Source organism: Pinus tabuliformis, chromosome 6 (genome assembly GCF_031772625.1).
Source record: "Pinus tabuliformis cultivar Carrire ecotype Pingquan chromosome 6, CPIR1, whole genome shotgun sequence".
In the NCBI taxonomy this organism is placed as follows: domain Eukaryota; kingdom Viridiplantae; phylum Streptophyta; class Pinopsida; order Pinales; family Pinaceae; genus Pinus; species Pinus tabuliformis.
Genome location: NC_142292.1, coordinates 1,607,107,153 through 1,607,114,741, shown reverse-complemented (window position 1 = coordinate 1,607,114,741; position 7,589 = coordinate 1,607,107,153).

Here is a 7,589-nt window from a genome sequence, read left to right as displayed (position 1 = left end):
GAGATTTCAAATAATGTATGTATCGTTAATGCTTTCTAGTATCATGAACATTCTCGCAAACTTTACATTGTTTCTCACAAAACACACAACACTCTACATTTTATTTATTTCAATTAAAGATTGGTTCCTCATTAAAAACAATCTAACAACATTAATAAAAGAAATTAACTTATAATTAGGCCGATAGGCCTTCCTATGCATCAACAATTGTCAACACTTTTAACTTGAACCGTTTGATCAAGTTTGACAGTTTCAACTGTTGATTTGAATTTGACTGCTTTTTCCAAATATTTGAGTTGCCTTCTTTTCACCTCCAGTTCTGTTGTGCATTGAACCTGGCCCTTTGAGTTGCATTACTGTTTTTTCCAATTCTTTTGTCACTCTCGAAGATATGCATTACTGCTTTTTCCAATTCTTTTGTCCCTCTCGAAGATATTTTCACTGCTTTTTCCTTGACAGTTGTTGTTGTTGTTCTTCTTCCCTGGCTTTTGGCAGCTTTTTGGCAACCACTAAGCTTCATCTACCAAGCTTCATCTACCATCACCTTTGATGGGAAACTTAGAACATTGACCTCAGCAGTGGATCCGGATACTCTGTCTCCTGCAATCCTCGGCGGATACCTTTCTTTATCACTGGAAACAAATAGGTCACTATCAGGGCATTTTTATATTTTCCCATTTTCTTTCTATTGTTTAGTATGTGTTATATGTACACATATATATCTCCCATGCATGGGCTGGATGCAACGAGTGTTTAGATTAGAAGCACAAAAGTGAGTGATGGTCTTTGGTTCGTTTGAAATTTTGTAGTAGAATATATATAATAAATGTGGACTGGTGATTTGTATAAAGTCACTGTTCAGATTCGAAATACAAAAGTAAGGTTACAGATGGTTGCTATAGGCCATCATCTAATAGATTTGAGTATTGTTGTTGAAGAGTGTTTGTTTCTTTTGTCTTGACCCATATGAACAGAAAACATGTCTTCAGAAGCAAGGGAACATGTCTACAGATGGTTGCTACAGGCCATCATCTAATCTTGTGAGTAACATTATATCAAATAATTTGGAGTTACACCCAAAAAAAAAAGGAAGACGATGTCGGCTTGTCGATAGGATGATCCAACTAGAAACTGATGCATTTCTCTGAAAATATTGTATAAGCATTTTTAAACTGAGCGGAACATGGAAAAACACAAGACCCCCATGGCGTGATCATGGCTAATAGCTTTTATTTCAATTCTTTCTGTTCCAAAAGTATTGGATACAAGGAATGACATTAGACAAAGCAACAGTAAACATCAGCACCAAAGAACGATAAGGGCTAACGTTCACTGCAATTTCAAGAGTGCGTTCCTTGGCAGACATTCAAATCAATCCAGCATTCCCATTCTCACGCATTGCACAAATGCACAAGAATCCATATCTTAAGCATAGACAACAAGAGGAATCATTGCTTGCATCAAAATCTATGCAGGAGAATATACTCTAGCCAATCGTACAACCTGCTTTCCAGAATTACCCACATGGTAAACACCACTTGCTGCATTAACGAAATTTCACATACATTTGCTTTCTATTACATTTAACCTCATATGATTTTATATTAGTTTGAAATCATTTATTTTATTTCAAATATTCAAACAAAATATTTCCCGCTAAGAATAGCAAGGTCTAGCATTCACTGCAATTTAGAAATTTCTTTAAAAAATTATTTATTTTACTTCAGCGCTTTAAAAAACATACTTTCATCAAACACATCCATTGTCACTTACAATATTTTATTTTTGGATGGAAACAGGTATGGATACAGGCTATTTATGATTTTTGTATGAGTATTGCCAATAAATTCAGCATCCTGCCCCAGCAAACATTGCCTCTTTACCGTTTGCATCCAACCATTGAATTGTTAAAGAAGGTAAAAGAAATACTCAAGATAACAATTCACATCCATGAAAGTGACACACAGAAAAATGCAGCGTCAATTACAGGAACAACTCTGTTGCCGATGCCATGCCCCATGCACATATGATTACTTGCTCATTGTCAATTACATCTATATGTAATAAAATGCTCTTACTGTACATATGTTTAGAAGCCAAATAATACTTTCATTGTATATATGTTTAGTTATTAGCTACCAAACATGTCTCTATGTGTAGACCATATGTAAAATTTCAAAAAATACATTGCAAAGCATGTAGCTATCTCCTGTATAATTGCTTGTGATAAACACACAATACCAAGTAAAATATTTAGAAGTATTCAAGTGTAATAAGTCTACTATGTTCCACCAAACATGATGCATAGTTATGGAGTGTCATAAGTTTTTTTGTACCTACAATTTTAATAAAAACTCAGTTTACATAGATTTGGCCTTTTGAGTGTGGTTTCTATTGTTCATGGAATGCTAGATGTTATGCTACTCACGTTAAGTTATCTTTGTTTTTGTTTTCAAAAAAGTTATATAGGAATATGTATACCTTACATGGGCTTCTGCAATGACATTTATAGAGTGGTTAGTTGTTTGTTTTTAAAATAGAATACATTTACATGAAATTTTCTAATTCTCTTCCTTTTTGTTTCAGTCATGTCAGCATTTTTATATACATGTGAATGAATAGAAAGTCTTGTGGTTTTCTTTAAGTATTTCTGCTTTGACATGCTGCTTTGTTCTCTTTTTCACTTCCAGTATAAAGATCTTACATTCCCAGTCTGTTCTGTGTCCTATATCTTTTACTCTATTTCATATTTAATAAACTGTACAATATCAATAGCAGCGGAGAAGGTGGCCCGACCTTTTATAAAAATTCAACAATTCCAACTTCATAAATCTATCGGCCTCTCTTTGTACCTTTTGGTACAATTACTAGTTAATATAGAAATATAAAATAGTTTAATTGTTTTTATATTTTTGTTTTTACTACAAATTCAATAAATAGTTTTATTTGCAGTTAAGAGATTTTTTTATTTAATTTGTATTTTTACATAAATGAATGCAATTTTTTAAAGAGCTTCTAAATCAATTTTAATTATTTTTTTTTGGTAAATTTCAAATAATATTTATTGTAAAATAAATTTAAAAATACAAAATTTTAGAGTATTTAAGTTATGTTTATAATAAAATGCTTCCTAACATTGTATTAAATTTCAATCAATTTTACTTAAAAAAAGAATAGTATAAAAATAATAATATTGGATAAAACTATTAAAGATTTAATGTCTTTAGATAAATCATATCTAAATTTAGAGAAATTAATAATAAAATTAAACATATTAAAAAATGTAACATGTCTACACACATTAAATTACCACAGAAAAAAACTTAGTTATCAAAGTAATATAAAAAAAAAAATTTAGTACAAATATCAGGGTGGACTATAGTCCAACGGGACTTAGGTCCTTACACTTATGATGTTCTTTAATTAACTTGTCACATATATTTAATTCTTAAACTTTGGGTTTGGACTAATAACATGGTTACTCCACTTGACTCACTGTTTACCACTCTCTTAACTAATGATTCAATATCATTTGGAACTTGACCCAGAACCTTCTAGACACACCTTTTACCTGCATATGCCAATTAGTGAGGGAATAGAAGGAGATGTGCTAATTGTAGATGGCTCAAGCTCACATCCAACGGTGGTGACTTGTCCTTGGGAGATTAGGGTAACTAATCCCTACCCTCGTTGCTTGTCTATTTGCTCATTTGCAAGAAGTTCCACAATCGAGCTTTGTTGTTTTGAGGGTTAATGTTCATGTTTTAGAGCTCTACGTCTTTCCAGCCTCTACACAGGTAACCATCTCTAACCCAATAATTCTCCCTTATTGAATTGGCTGTGAATTTTCTGAATGGTCTTGGATTAATTTGTTTGTTTTTTTTCCAATAGGTTTCCTCGCATATTTGGGCTTGAACTCGTCTCGATCCAAATTGGGTTTCCCTGCAATCTAGCATTCATGGAGAAGGGGTTTGCATTGTCATTTCCTCAGTGACCTGTTAATTCCCAACAATATGATTTCCCAAGATTTTTCCCCTACTCTTTTAATTTCATTCTAGGTATTCGTTGGTGCCTAAAATATGGTTGTGAACGTTTGTAGGTTAAGTACCAGGTTTTCCCTCATCTTCCACATTCTGCTGACAAGGTTCAAGGCTTTCACAACCTCATAGGGTTTCCAGCTCAGTTAGTAGAAGACTTTGCTTCCCTCATTCTCTATTTACATGGTTGAAAGGAAACCCAACCTAGTTTTTGTGCCCTCTCTAAGGAAATTAAACAACTGGTTACTCATAATTTTAAGCAGGTTCCCATGATTATATCCTATGGTTGGAGTGTTGGGTTTTCCGTTGTTGCTCCGTAACTGGTTCTAGATAGTTTACCTTGCTACTGTAGCTATTTTATAATTACAAATGATTTAAGTTTGAACTGTATTATGAGCTCCCGCTAGTAATTTGGAGCTACTTAATGTATGTAAAATTTTGGGTTCTCTTCCTTTAACCTTGGTAAATTTGTCTTGGCATTGTAAGTTCTCAAACATAAACGTTTCAGCCCGTTTTCCTAAAGTTACTGCTTGATCTAATGAGATGGGTTCTTCCAGTTTCTTCACGTCAATAATATTTATATATGGTATTGTTTTGAATTTACAATTTATTCAATTTTTCCCTTGGCATTACATTTCCTCTTTGGTTTTCCTCAAGGCAACATGACCCAATAATTTATAATGCTCCATGGTTTCATATACCATTATTTTGTTTAATATTTCATGATAATTTATCTAGAAATTGAGTTTAGAGCGGGACTGGACCCAGCTGTTGGTTCTTTCTCAGTGGCTAGGTCTCAACCTCCTTTGCTCCTACAGTGTTTTTCTTGCAATAATTGTTTTTGCTGGCACTTGGTTCAACTAGAATATGTTAATTATGCATGTTGTTACACAAAATATTTCGCTATTCTTATAACCTACTTGTTACAGAATTCACCTATCGGATATTTAATCAAGGGTTTATCATAGTTCTCAATTATACTATATTCACCCGAAGTTTATAGTATTAGTTTCCAGTTTTTCATCAATCAACTCCCGAGGGTTAAGATATTTCCTACAAGTGGAATAGTTATATCCGACTCTTCTTTGAGTATAGGATATCAGAGTGAGAACAACTCCTCGCTCCTCACCTGGAACCTTCCAGATTCCTTTCTCTTTTCCAAACTTGATAATAGTTACGATCTTTCATGAACTGGTTCTATGACCCCATCCCGACCAAATACTACATGATTAGATAGTTTCCGAGTTCACGGAAATGATTAAAAAAAGAGTGTGTTATTCATTCATGAAATTTCTTTTAGCAATATTTTATCTAAATATTACACTACTATATAATTAATCCAATCCTTTTATTTCAGTAATATTATCCATAGAATATTCACAATTTAATACTGAACTTTCTACAAAAATTCTTCACAATTGATTATTGTGCATACTATAGAAATTTCTTCAAAATCTAACATTGATCATACCACATAAGGAAGAAAATAACTTAAGCATAACTCATTGCTTCTAATATAATGAAAACTAGGAAAAAGTACAGAATTGGAAAACCACTTATCTGTTTCTTAATTTTCCCATAATTTCAATAGGGCTGAGTTGATCCTCCAAACTGCGAGAAGGAAAATTATGTCCTCTTCTCCACCCCCCACCCGTCCCCCCCCACCCGCCCTCCACCACCCACCGAGCTTCTACACCATAATAGTATGCACAGTTTTTTCAGAGTCAAGTATTAAGCATCAGGACTATAATCCAACATAGTACCATATGAATTATGTTTATTTTGGAGTCTACACTAGTTCATGTCCATATTAGGATTTACTCCTTCACAGTGTCCTGCCATTTTTCCACATACCTTTATTTTCTGTCCCTCCAGACTCCAAGAAAGCATAACCCCCTTCCTACTGAGATTCCTCTTTTTCTCAGGGAAGGAAGGGGTAACTATCATAACCGTCTAGAAGTTGGAATTCGTTATAGATTAACCCTAAAGAATTCCAAAATTTCATAATCGAATAATCATGATTGCATAATTAAATGTTTAACAAAAATTCTACTGGCTACCATGAGCCCCAATTACTATGGTCTTATGTAATTCAGTAATATAAATGTCAATAAATCATTGCCATCTAGGGGTGTTACATCTTACCCCTTTGGCGAAATACTGTCCTCGGTGTTTATTCTAGCCCATGAAAAAATCCAAGATAAGCATGTCTCATAAGACTTTCATCTTCGCATGTGGCTTCCTTTAGGCTAAAGTGCCTCCTCTGCACTTTAACCTGGATGATAGCTCACCTCCGTAACATTTTTTTCTCTTTGATTGGGAACACACAGAGGTTTTACCAGGAAATCCCTATCGAGTTTGACCAATCAGAGCATTATTATTATCATTAGTTTATATATTCCTCAATCAATTGTACATATATTTTTCAGAATTTAACTTATACTTATTTGTATATCTTGTGAATTAATAATGTGTCTGGAATCATACACATATTTCTTTAAGAGAGAAACATAAAATAAATTATGAACCTTTATATGGCTTGGAAGGGCAAGATGGTAAGCCACTAACCCTATTCTTTCCAAGACTTGGAAAGGTCCACAATAGCGAGGAGCTTACTTAGCAAAACTACTCCACTATAGAGTGCTCTTCCTGGGTTTTATCCGAACATAAACATGATCTCCTACCTGGAATTATTTGTAAGTTTTATTTTTATTAGTGTATTCCTTCTACCTATGCCAATATGTTAGACCCTATAATCATTTGTTCCTTCAAACTACTCCAGTTAACGGGTGTTCGTGTAGTACCTCATACCAACTCATTTGTAATGATTCATGATAACTATTACTATAAGAAAATTCAACCAAATGAAGATATTCCTTCCATTTGGTTGGTTGCTACATTACGTACATATCTAACATATCTTCTAAGAATTGATTTACCTGCTCAGTTTGTCCAGTCGTCTGAGGGTGATAAGAAGTACTAAATTGGATCTATGTACCCAAACCCATAAAAAGAGCTAAATGCATATGTGAATTTTACATCCCTATCGAAAATTACTACCTTCATCATACCATGCAACCGAAATACTTCCTTCATAAATATCTGCAACTTCCACAATTTTATAGGTAGATTTAACTGGAATAAAATGACTAGTTTTGGTTAAATTTTCCACCACTACAATGATGGAATCATGTTGTTTCCCATTTTTGCGTAATCTGGTTATTAAATCCAATGTAATTACTCCCCACTTCCATTCAGGAATAGGAAGGGGATGGAGTAAACCAGCAGGGTGTTGATGTTCATCCTTAACTTTCTAACACTCTAAACATTTGGCTAAATATACAATGATAACTTTCCTCATTCGAAGCCAAAAATACTCTCTCATAACTCTATAGAACAAATTTTGATACCCAGGGTGGGAAACATAAGGGCTATGGTGAAATTCATCTAGAAACATCTGTTTAATGACCATTTGATTAGGAACATAAACCCTTCCCTTGAAAGTCAACAAATTTTTATCATTTATACCATACTCAAATTGTTTTCCAGAAT